Consider the following 12,356-nt stretch of genomic DNA (forward strand, 5'->3'; position numbering starts at 1 on the left):
TGTATTGTAAAATGCTCCAAATTTGCAGTTTTTTCAAACATTTCTTGGAGGGAGAACTCTCTCAAACCGCCCCTTGTGATCGCTCGTCACGTGCAGAATGACGGCTTGTCTGGCAAAACTAGCCAAGGCTGCTTTGTGTTCCTAGTCCAGTCCTGCTTCCTCCTCTTCAGCGTTCTTCTACGCTTCCCTCATATGCTCAATTCTGCTATCTGCACTGCAGCTTCCTTGCCAGACATGCTGAATTTCTGAAATCTTCTTGAAGCCATCATCCAACTGGCAACCTTCCTGAATCCTCGCTGATGCCACGGCAGTGACAGAGGAACAGAGGAGCCAGGGAGCAGCTAGACTTCTGAAGGGTAGAGGACAAGGTCACTCCTGCCCAGCACATTGGTCCTGTATGTCAGGTTTCCTGCCTTAAATGGCAGATGATAAGGGGGGGCCCAAGCAATTCCACAAGATTTTTGTGTACAATGTTTTCCCTGGAGTGTAGCTGAGCGACTGATGTCGGATCTAGATGTCTGTGACTTGCGGTCCATGAGCCTCTTTACCCTCAGGACAACCTTACATTGAGCATATCTTAACAACAGATCATCCGTACATCTAATTCCCCATCTAACACAACACAATAGGCAACACTTCATACACCCATCCAATACAGTTCAAATATTCCTTATCATGGACTATCAAACGGAACATTAAAGCATCCAGGAAAAACACACATACCAGAGCACACTGGACAGGGCTATTATCATGAGGGGTGCGCAGTGGAGATCGAGCTGATATTTGGATGTTCCCATACTCACACCCTACTGGTATGAAAGAATGACAGGACTTCCAACAAAACACAATAGCAGGAACACTGTCCGGAAAACCAAGCACATCACAGATATTCTACAAGGCGATCACCAGGAGTACAATAATATTAATCATAATAACAAACAAGCAATCTGAACACTCAACAGAACCCACAAGTCAAAACAATGCAGACTTATCCAACACAAGTTGAGGCACCACATCATTGGACCCCACCAAGCTCTCAACAGCATCTCACCCTGCACAAAACAATGTACCATTCTAACAACACATAACTCACTTCTCCAACACCTACCTGATACCCCATCGCTAGTATGGTTAAAGGGATACAGTAGACCTCAAACAAGACAATTCTGTGAATTACTTATGACACTTCAAGCTGGGTAAAGCACATAACATCCTGAAAGATGGCACATTCCCAAACTGTTAAAGAACTCTTCTACACACACCAAAATACCCCTGACCACTAGTGATTAATTTGAGCTGACTTTTGTCAGTGGGGGACACTGGCAGTCATTTTTGGTGACCAGTACTTATTTTTTTTTTTTTGCTAAACAAACGAAGTGGAAAGACACAGGAAGAGAAATACGGAGGAAGTGAAAGACGGAAATCTGTAACGAAGGGAGAAAGCACGAACCTGCGAGAGTGAGATAATGGGGCAGGGAGTGTCTGGTGGCGGATTTCAGTGGCATGAAGTAGATTTAAGTCTATTCAGTCTGCCTTTCAACATTTAATTGCACTGGCCATGAGGTTCTGAGCAGAGCTTTGGGCACCAGCACTCATTATTTTACAAACTAAGCACTGTTAACCATTTGAACACACATACCACCAAAACACATACATGGCGTAAGTATTTAGGTACACCAAACCCACTGATGATCCTACCCAAACAACAAGAAATCAAATCTGGTCTATGCAGGAATCCATGAAATTGAGGAAGCAGGGTACCCAACAGGCCAACCATGCTATAAATGCTATACTAATGGCAATACGGTGCTAAACTAAAAAGATCTCTGTAACATAAGATAAACTACACTGGTAGGGCAGTCACAATTTTCAGCTCCCCAAAGGATCCACTTTTTCAGGATGCCTTTAGCAATGAAACATATTAGCCTCACTCCCCTTTAACGATCTTTGCAAAATAGCAAACTGTGTAGAAATGCCTTACTGCACAAGACAATGCTCGTTCCCTGGCTTCTTGAGACAACTATATATACCATCTGAACAGTCCTAGTTTATCAAAGCTACAAAGTAAATGAATCATGCATTTACAGAGGATGTAGTATTTCCCTATTTAAATGTAACCAAGAATAGAAGAGGATTTACTTTGAAAACCGCTATTTTCTTTGCTAAACCATCGCAATCTGGCCCAATAGTCAATAGGGTTCAATCGGCTCTATGATGCATGCCAACCTCATGTCCATCATCAACTCTTCCATCCTCAGCGGACACTTCCCGGACAAATGGAAACACAAGGATGTCACTGCTCTGCTGGAGAAACACTCAGATAATCCTAAAGATTTCAGCAACTATAGGCCCATCTCTTTCCTTCCCTTCCCAGCCAAAGTCCTCGAGAAGGAGATCAACAAGCAACTCATTGTCAATCATGAAAAGCACCAGCTCCTGGACTCCAACCAATCAGGATTCCACATCAACCACAACATGGAAACCACCCTCCTAGCAGCAACAGATGACAACCGCTCAATCATGGACAGAGGAGAAAACGCTGTATTCATCCTGCTCAACCTATCGGTGGCGTATAACAGTCTCCCACACAACACTCACCACTAGACTTCAGGACTCAGCAGTCCAATTACTCGCCCTAGTTTGGATCTCCACCTTCCTCTCCAACAGGACACAACAGGTTAGACTCTCCACTTTCACCTCCAAACCCAAGAGACTAATCTGCGGAGTTCCCCAGGGATCCTCCCTCAGCCCGATTCTGTTCAAGATTTACATGACACCTCTCGACCGCATCCTAGGAACCCATGACATCAACATTGTTTCCTATGCTGATGATACTTAACTCAATCTCTCCCTCACCGACACGAACAACACCACCAGGAACAAATTCACCGCCTTCATATCCGACCTAGCAAACTGGATGCAAGAGAACTGCCTCAAGCTCAACACAGATAAAACAGAGGTGCTATTCTTCAGATAAAGAAATCCCCCTGGGACGACTCCAGGTGGCCACCCACCCCTACTGGCCATTCCAAAAATCTCAGCATCATCCTTGATGACAAGCTCTCGATGAAGAAACAAGTCAATGCAGTGATCTCATCCTGCTGCCACATCCCAGAACGCTTCAAAACATTTTCAAATGGCTCCCCATGTACCCCAGCAGCACAGTCACCCAGGCACGCTTCACCAGAACACTCTACTATGGCAATGTACTTTATGATGGCATCTCCAGCCAACTCATTCAAACACTCCAAACCATCCAGAACACTGTCGTCAGACCCATCCAAGGTAGTCCTAGAAGTACACACATCAAGCCCTACCTCTCAGAACAGCACTGGCTACCCATCCAGAAACTCAGCAAAGTCAAGCTTCTCATCCATGCCTGCAACGCCCTCAAGAACGTAGGATCAGCTTACCTCAACAAAAGACTCTACCAACCCCCCAGATATCTGCACTCCACTTCTCTCTGCCTCTCACGAGTACCCCGCATCAACAGAACAAGTCAGGAGATTGTGCTTTCTCTTTAAGCGCAGCCAAAAACTGGAACAAACTCCCTTCACACATCAGAACCCCCACCTCACTCCACATCAAAACCCCCACTTTGCTCCTCGACTTCTGCAAGAAGCTGAAGACATGGATGTTTAACTAGGAGCACCTCCAGACCTTCGCTCCTGCACTGGTGCCTGGATACCCTCACGAGTGAAAAGCTATGCTGTACAAAACTACGTAACGTAACGAACAAGTTACTTACCTTCGGTAATGATATATCTGTAAGAGACATATATTAGTTATGGATTCCTTACCTTAGAATTACCCCCATGTGTCAGACAGGATCCGGAGAATTTTTCTTCAGCAGTAGCCCCGCACGTCGGTAGGTGGCGTAGGTCGACTCCGCGTTCGTCGTTGGCGTCATGATTGCCAGAATGACGTCGCGGAATCTACTTAGACGCCACCCCTGCACGCTGACGTCAGTTCTTTACACGACATTCCAAGCCAGAAGCGCAGAGCCATGCAAGACACTGACCACTGGTGCATAAAACTAGGGCCCTGAAAGGAAGTCCCTTACTCTAGAAGTCAGTTCGCAGAACGGGGAGGATGGGTGGGGCAGTAAGGAATACATAACTAATAGATTTCGCTTACAGATATATTGTTACTGAAGGTAAGTAACTTGTTCATCTGAAAGTGACTGTCAGTTATGGATTCCTTACCTTAGAATAGATACCCCAGCAATACCAACCCCGGAGGTGAGTCTGCAAACCAAGTTCACACCAGGAAGTCCTGAAGAACGGAGCATCCAAAGAAGCCATCTCTCCGGACTTGGCTATCCAGGCACTAATGTTTAGTGAACGTGTGCAATGAAGCCCACGTGGCTGCCTGGCAAATGTCATGAAGGGGGACTCCATGTCCCAAAGCAGTAATGGCTGCCATCGCCCTGGTGGAATGGGCGCACAATCCTACTGGAGGTTCCTTTTTCACCAAGGAATAACACATTTTAATACAAAGAATGACCCACCAAGACATAGTTTGTTTTTGCATGGCCCGACCTTTCTTGGCGCCCACATAGCCAACAAAGAGCTGATCATCCACCCGGAATTGTTTTGTGCGAACCAGATAAAATGAAAGCGCACGTTTTGGATCCAGACAGTGGAGCCTCTCCTCCTCTTTAGAAGGATGCGGGGGTGGGAAGAAGGTGGGCAAAGTGATGGTCTGTCCTATATGGAAAGATGTAATCACTTTGGGAAGAAAATAAGGTTGATTTCGAAAGACAACCTTGTCCGAATGAACAGCAAGGAAAGGAGGCTTAGAAGAAAGAGCCTGAAGCTCACTCACCCTGGGAGCCGAGGTGATGGCAACCAGAAAAGCAGCCTTTAAGGTCAAGAGTCTGAGAGGACAATTATGTAGCGGCTCGAAGGGAGCGCACATAAGGAAAGTCAGAACAAGGTTCAAGTCCCACTGGGGCATTACAAAAGGAATAGGAGGAAACAAGTGAGTAATGCCCTTAAGGAAACAATTTACAATAGAGGATTTGGAAAGAGATGAGTGATTAGGAAGCCGAAGAAAGGCCGAAATGGACAAAAGATAGCCCTTTAGGGTGCCCAGAGCAAGAGCCCTGCTGGGCCAAAGAAAGCAGGAAGAAGGGAACCTCAGAAAGGGGGGCAGAAAGGGGATCCACAGCCTTTGCTGCGCACCATGCCACAAACATGTTCCATCTCCATGCGTATACTGTTTTAGTAGAGGGACGCTTGGCTGCCAAGATAACATTAAAGACTTCAGGAGGAAGGTCGAAAGCTGTCAACTGTCGCTGCTCAATCTTCATGCATGGAGGTGGAGGCTGGACAGGTTTGGGTGGAGGACCGTCCCCTGCTGCTGTGACAGAAGATCCTCCCGAAGGGGCAGTCTGATCGGAGTATCGATGGCCATGTTCAAGTGCTCGGGATATCAGACTCTTTGTGCCCAGTCTGGAGCCACAAGAATTACTTGGGCCGGAGGAGGTGTTGTAAGGTCAACTGGCCCGATCCAGATCTAAGCCTGGATAAATGGGGGCCCTGCGGTGCCAGAGCCGAAGCCGCCGACATCGAAGGCCTAAAACACCCAGCCGAGTCCGTGGGGCCCGAAGGCGCGCCAGCGGAGTCAGGCTGCCCAGAGATGGAGTGGAGGGCTTCGTAAAAGCTACAAAATTGGGCAGGGATCACCTCAGCTCCCGGGAAGGGGGGGAAGCTCAGAGCCGATCCAACAGGCTCTGCGGGTGGAGCCGGATGACTGCCTTCCGCAACCTGCGTCGTGTCGGGCAACGGACTGGGAGAAGGCGAAGAGCGACAGTGCTTCTTCGCCTTCTTTTTGTGCTTCGACTTACCCGAAGACGAAGACTTCGAAGAGGAGTGATGGTGGTGACTCCACGACCGGTCCTGTGACCTCCCTCTCAACCGGGACCTCGAGTGGCGCAGAGCTGACTGCCAGGCCTTGAGAAGCTTTCGGGACCACTTCCGCAAAGACTTCGGGTTCATGTCCCGGCAGTCAGAGCACGACTTCGGGTCGTGGTTGCGCTCCAGGCCCCAGAGGCATACGAGAAGTGGGTCCGTGACCGACATCAACTTGTGACAGGAGTCACAAGGTTTAAAGCCGGTCTGTTGATGTGACATCCCTTGCACCAGGAGTCAAATTACCCGAAAAAAGAAGTCAACAAAAAGTAAAAAAATGAGTAAAAAAAGACTAAGGGTACCGCTCTCTCCGGCTCTGCGCTGGCTGGCGTGGAAAAAGAAAGAACTGGGGTGGCGTCTAAGTAGATACCGCTACGTCATTCTGGCGATCACGATGCCAACGATGAACGCGGACTCGACCAACGCCACCTACCGACGTGCAGGGGTACTGCTGAAGAAAAATTCTCTGGATCCAGTCTGACACCTGGGGGTAATTCTAAGGTAAGAAATCCATAACTAATAGTCTCTATCAGATATAACATATAACATAACTGTTTGCACTGCGAAGCAGCAAATTCTGCACTACAAGCACTTGCTGGCTGGCCTGCCTGCCAGGAACGTCGAAGTGTGAGTTCATTAGCATTTGTGTGGCAAGTCAAGCAGCTCATCTACCCTCTCAGCAACCTCAACAAAAACCTCTCAAAGCTCCCCGGAAAATACCTCACTTGCAGAGGGTTACTGCGCTACGGAACACACCACTGACAACACCACAAAACCACTTTTCCACCCGCTGGTGCATACTCTCTGACCAATGGCTGCTCCCCTACCACCGTCCTGTCTACCAGAATAAAGGCTCCCACTACACAAACACTGTGTTGAAGACATGCCGGACTACATAGAAGGCGCTGATGTGTTCAGAACCAGCTGCAGGCACTGGAAACTGCTACCTCTGTGTTATCGTTACATGCGCTGGGTGGGTCTGATATTCATTCACTTGTACCAGTTATTTGCACAAGTGCAGGGGTTCTGGATGAACCAGGCACTAGTCCTCAAATAACAGTTTGTATAAAATCCTCTGTATTCTTTTTTTAACAAAACTCTGCTTTCTCTGCATCTATTCGTGGATTTCAATTTATATTTCAAAATGTAAAAAAATAGTGGATTTTAGTGATTTTCCTCATTTGGTATTCCCATCTTGCTTGTAAATACCTGCCAGGCCGGTAAAGTACTGGTGTGGTAACAATTTTAGGTAATACCATAGTACAGTGGCAGCTCCTCCACTAAGGTGGAGGAAAGTTGCCCCACTGCTTTCAGCAGTGTATAAAAAGGAAAAATAAAATGATAATAACTATTTGTTCCTGCTGCGGCGTCTTTGCGGGCAGGGCTCGTCTGCTCTCAGTGCAGGGGGGAGTGGTGGGCACTCCAAGTTCGCAATGACTATTGGCTGGCCCTCTTGGGCCGGTCAGTCATGCACACTTTGCATGTTCTCCACCAGGTTGCATTATGGGTGCAGAACATGTCCGGGCCCTCATTCCTTGGCTGAGCGCCGAACCACGGCGCTCAGACCAATCACATGCTACATTGGTCAGGGGAGCCTGGGTGCTTCCTGTTCCGGCCTAGCAGAGGTACGACGCGAGAGACAACAGAGAAGAGACAAGAAGCGGCGAGGCGGTACGTTTTATTTTTATTTCATTACCACCGTCCCGCCCTCCGCCCGCCACCCCGATCCGTGCCAGTCGCCACTGCCATAGTAAATGAAATAGTACAGTGAAAGCTCCAGCTTCACAGTGGCGGCCCAGCTGTGAGGCACGGGCACCATAGTGTGTGACGCTGCTGGAAAGCATCTCTTTTATTATTATGTATGAAAGTGCTGAGCATCTGGAGCAGAAATGAAGCACGGAGGACTCGAACATTACACAATAAAGAAGCATAGGTTGGAAACCAATAACCGGCGTCTGCGCCTAGAGGAGGACAAGCCAGCAAATTCAGAGCCAGAGCCGAGAGAAAGCAAACGTGGAGCCATTAAAATATTTGGCATGTAACTCACGCAACAACTGCCACATAAAATATGATGAAAACTCTATAAAATCATAAAAAGGTTGTAGATGATATCAATCAAGTGTGACATTAGTTGAACATAATAATTTCTAAAGATAAACTTAGAAACAAGCAAGATTAAATCTGTCGTTTCTCATGCACACTGTATACACAGATCAGTGGCAAGCGTTTTTGTGTTTCAAAAATGGAAAAAATGGTAAAAAGCCAGACTGAATGGGAAACACAGAGAACACGGTGCGCGCAAGATTTGAGGGGGCAAGCAGAACACAATGAAACCAGCAAGGAAATATAAACACACGCACACCCATGGAGTGCTAACAGCAAAGGAAACAAGCATTGGCAAACCCAATATGTGACATCTGTGAGGTCTATTGGCTGTGCCAGTGCCTTTTGTTCATGCCGTACAGCTTCAGCAAAAAATGCTGATGCTGTGTAGCACGAACAAAACGGAAAAAAGGTGCACTTAATTTTACATGCGTCATGACATATGTGAGTGCATGCATCATGATGCATTGATGTAAGGGATGTGACATTTTTTATTTAATGTTCTGAGATGGATCAGTAAATATTTTAAAAAAAACATAAAAAGTAGGGCAAAGTAGCCTTTTTTTACAGAGTCGAATGGCTGGTGGCAATATACTGCTTGACCCTTCAATAAAAAAAATCTAATTTAAAAAAAACACTGCAGGAGGCAATGGGGGTAATGGAGGTGTTGGTCATCGTGGAGGGGGGGGGCGAGGAAGAGAAAATAAGGACATGAGAGAGGGAGCAGTAAGTAGGGCAGGAAAGATGCACATGAGGGAGAGAACAGCACAGGGTAAAGTGAAAAGCACACAGTTGAGAGCAAAATGGAACGTGGGGGGAGAAAAGCACACAGGTGAGACAGCAACATGAAGTGCAAGGGGAGGAGCATATGAACGAGAGAAGACAACACGGAGATTGGGGGAGGAAGCACACATGGGAGAGAGCTGGAAAATACATGCACTCTCATGGAGTGCTTGGGAAAAAAGAAAAAAGTAGTTCCCTAAAAGTGGGCAGTGGAATGGCACGGGTATAGAGGGTATGCTCTGGGAAGAGACAAACAAAAGATGGACAAGGAAAACTATTGAATAAGAAGCAAGCAAATGAGAGTCACCATAAAGCTAACCAATGGTAAGCAATAGGCAAGTTTTAAGCCCATTGTAACTTCTTGGTAAGCTGATAATGTGTATTTGCAACCAGAAAGCTTGCGCTGTCTGGTAGACTTGACCTAAAAAGTAGTTCCCTGAATGTGAGCAGTGGAAGAATATAAGTTGTCCAATCAAATGGATGGTAAAGAAATTATGCTCTAGCAAAGGCACAACTACAAGAAGAAGAAAGAAAGCCATCAAATAAGAAGTAGGCAAATAAGAGTGACAAAAAACTAAGCAATGGGCTGATATTGCCCACTGGAAATATAGGTATTGTCTACAATAGGCCTTCGACAACAGACAGCTAAAGCTCTGAAGGCTAGACCTACAATAGTGGATAACTCAGTATTGTTTGCAGTTGTCAAAAAATATAAAAAATAAATGTGAAAAGCACACTTAAGGACTTATTCATAAAACACAGTGAAAGGGCCAAATAGGAGGGTTAGCTTGTATAAGCACTCATCTACAGAAAACATGTATACAGAATATGCCTTGAGCAATTAGGGGAGATTGAAGGCACCCAACTAAGAGCGCAATGAACAAGTGCCTAGGACAGCTGACCAGAGATGCACTTAAGTGCAGGAGTTTTTATGTGGAGCCTACCTGACAGCACAAGCTGTCTGGTTGCAAGAGACCTATTGGGGGCTTACCAAGAACTTACAAGGGTTTGCAGCCTGCCCATTGCTTACCTTTGGTCGGCTTTAAGGTCACTCTCAACTGCTTGCCTCTTAGTTTATGGCTTTTCTTGTCGCAACTGGTCCATCTTGTGTTTGGCCCTCCAACGAAGCGCAGCCTCTTCACCACCTATCTAACTGCCTGGGTTATATTTTTCTGCTGCTCACTTTTAGAGAACTTCTTTGTTATTTTTGTTCAAGCACTCCATAAGAATGCACATGTTTGCAGGCTTTCTCCCTCGAGTGCTTCTCCCCACTCCCCAATACCAGACCCAAAGCTCCATGTTGCTTTCTCCCCTAGAGTTGCTAACTCTGTCTCATGTGCTTCTCTCACTGCCGAACTCCCTGCCTCCACGTGTTCCATGTTGCATTCTTGCTTGTGTGTTTCTCGCCATGCTGTGTGTTGCTCTCCCTCGTGAGCAGTCTTTCCCTACCCCTGCTAGGTTCCCACTGCTTCGCCCTCACCTCTCCTCCTGGCCCCCAATACCCATTGCTTTTTAAAAAAAGATCTTTTTTTTGTGGTGATGGAGGACCCGCGCCGTCCCCTCCATGTTAAACAAGCATTGGCATAGCCAATAGGTCTCGCCTTTGGGACCTTACAAGTGTTTAGCCATGCAACAGTTGATGTTGTTGCACCAAGGATATTGTGCTGGATAACTAAACACTTATAAGGTCCCAAAGGCGAGACCTATTGGCTATGCCAATGCTTGTTAAACTTTCCTTGTGGGTAGATTCTCCAGCATAGTCTTGGAAAGGGTTGGCATCGCTGAATAGAAACGTACAATTTTCGCCTACATACACAAAAGATAAAAAATACAGGGCTGGTTTAAATTGCCAGTTAAGCCTGCATTTGCCAGCTATGTTTTTAGCTCTCTTACATGAACCCTTATCCTTTTAATACGAATGTTGCTCAAATTTCTATTAGTGACTATTTAATTTATCCGTCCCTTACTAAACAGTCATCCCGCGACCTGCTTCACCAGTATCAAGAAGCCTCGAAATTGCCACTCTTTTGGTTTTCTCTGCTTTTGCTCAGCAGCAAGAGAAAGGAAGCCGCCGGCCACTTTCTTCCCCGGAACTAAGTAATCGCGCTCACTGCAACGTACTGGACGTAGGGGGAAGTGATGAGAGCGAACCCTGTCAGTTGTGGGAACAGAGGGAGGGGGCTTGTAGGCGAAACACTGGCGTTTCTTTCGGCTTGTTTTGTTAAAATGGCGCCGTTGCTACGAGCCGTAGTTAACTGCAGGACCGACGCCTAGGAGTAACCCGGTGGGTGTACGGGCCCTGCTCCCCGGGCTCTAGAATGGCGAACCCGGACCAGCGCTCCCCCAACGTTCTACTGCAGAACGTGGTCTGCCGGATCCTGTGCAAGAGCGAAGGTAAAAGGCCACCGGCTCACAGACAGCCTGGCAACAACTGCCGTGATGTGAACTGCATGGGGTGAACGCGTGTGCAAGCGCGGTGCAGGTGGGGAGCTAGCACAGTTGTTCCGCTCCGTTGTGCTGCCTGTCACACTGAAGTTACCCTTTTGTTGTGCTCATTCATTGATCCTGAGCATCACTGACTGTTATGCTCAGTTTTTTTATGTGACTACACCAGCTTTCACTGTTTGTCACAATGAAGTTAGCCTGTTATTGTGCTCATTCTTTGATCCTGAGCATGATCATCGCTGACTATTATGCCCAGTTATTTATGTGACCACACCGGCTTTTAGAGCTCTCAAGTTTCACCATGTCATTGGCTGAGTAGCTTATCCTTTCCAGGATTTTCTTTGCATCATGGGATTTGTAGTTCTGGCTTTATGAGCAAGACTGCGAAATGAGAATCATGGACTATATAAACTGCTCATGCATGTATTGACCTGGGAATCTTGGGAGCTCTGGCGTTTGATGTACACACAGAACCTTTAGTCTCGCACATCAGTTTTCTCCTGGGCTCTTTGCCAGCCTCATACCTAACAAGAAGCGGCCGCCATTGCCGAAGCCAGTGTCCCGTGAGTGCTATATGGGGGCAGCCGTTATTAAAGGGAAAGCGTGCAAGGCACGCTGGAAATACAACAAGAAGTGGCTGCCATAACCGAAGCGGGCGTACGTGAGTGCTATATGTTTTGCTGATAAAGCACAGTGTGTTGTGCTCACCAGGGCATAGCATGTGCATGAGTGGAGTGCAGGGCTGTGCAAAAGTAAAGAAAAGCACATGGCTACTTAAAGAGAAAGCAACTAATGTAACAAGCATTGGCCGCGAAATGCTTTTAGTAATGTAAAAAAAAAAAAACACGCGCGTGATGCGCGCGCGCAGCAGCACGAAAAAGTGAAAGTGATCACGCTGGAAGGGAGGCAGATGGCGGCTGCGTGCGTGAACGCAAGCGCTAGGCCACCAAAAGCCTGTGGCAGCACTTTGAAAACCCCAATATTAAATGTCTCGCAAAGCAGCGCATGCGCTGGCTCAGCGAGACCTAAAAACGAGCATTCACACTAGTTTTTTACGAACACACTCCTGGCTCCTCACAGATTCCGACTGCAGCAAAACAGGTACGGACC

At 47.0% G+C, this 12,356-nt stretch overlaps 1 protein-coding gene and 1 long non-coding RNA gene across 2 annotated transcripts in view; one reads left to right on the forward strand and one right to left on the reverse strand.

Annotated features, from left to right (window-relative positions):
* Window positions 1–12,356, reverse strand: part of LOC146796247 (D-serine dehydratase-like) — a 440,976-nt gene that overhangs the window by 182,850 nt on the left and 245,770 nt on the right. The window lies entirely within an intron of this gene.
* Window positions 10,984–12,356, forward strand: part of LOC146796248 (uncharacterized) — a 78,763-nt gene continuing 77,390 nt past the window's right edge. The window contains exon 1 of the long non-coding RNA XR_014969910.1: window positions 10,984–11,195. This is a non-coding gene — a long non-coding RNA (uncharacterized LOC146796248). The remainder of the gene's footprint in view (window positions 11,196–12,356) is intronic.

This window comes from Triturus cristatus, chromosome 10, assembly GCF_964204655.1.
Source record: "Triturus cristatus chromosome 10, aTriCri1.1, whole genome shotgun sequence".
Taxonomy (NCBI): Eukaryota; Metazoa; Chordata; class Amphibia; order Caudata; family Salamandridae; genus Triturus; species Triturus cristatus.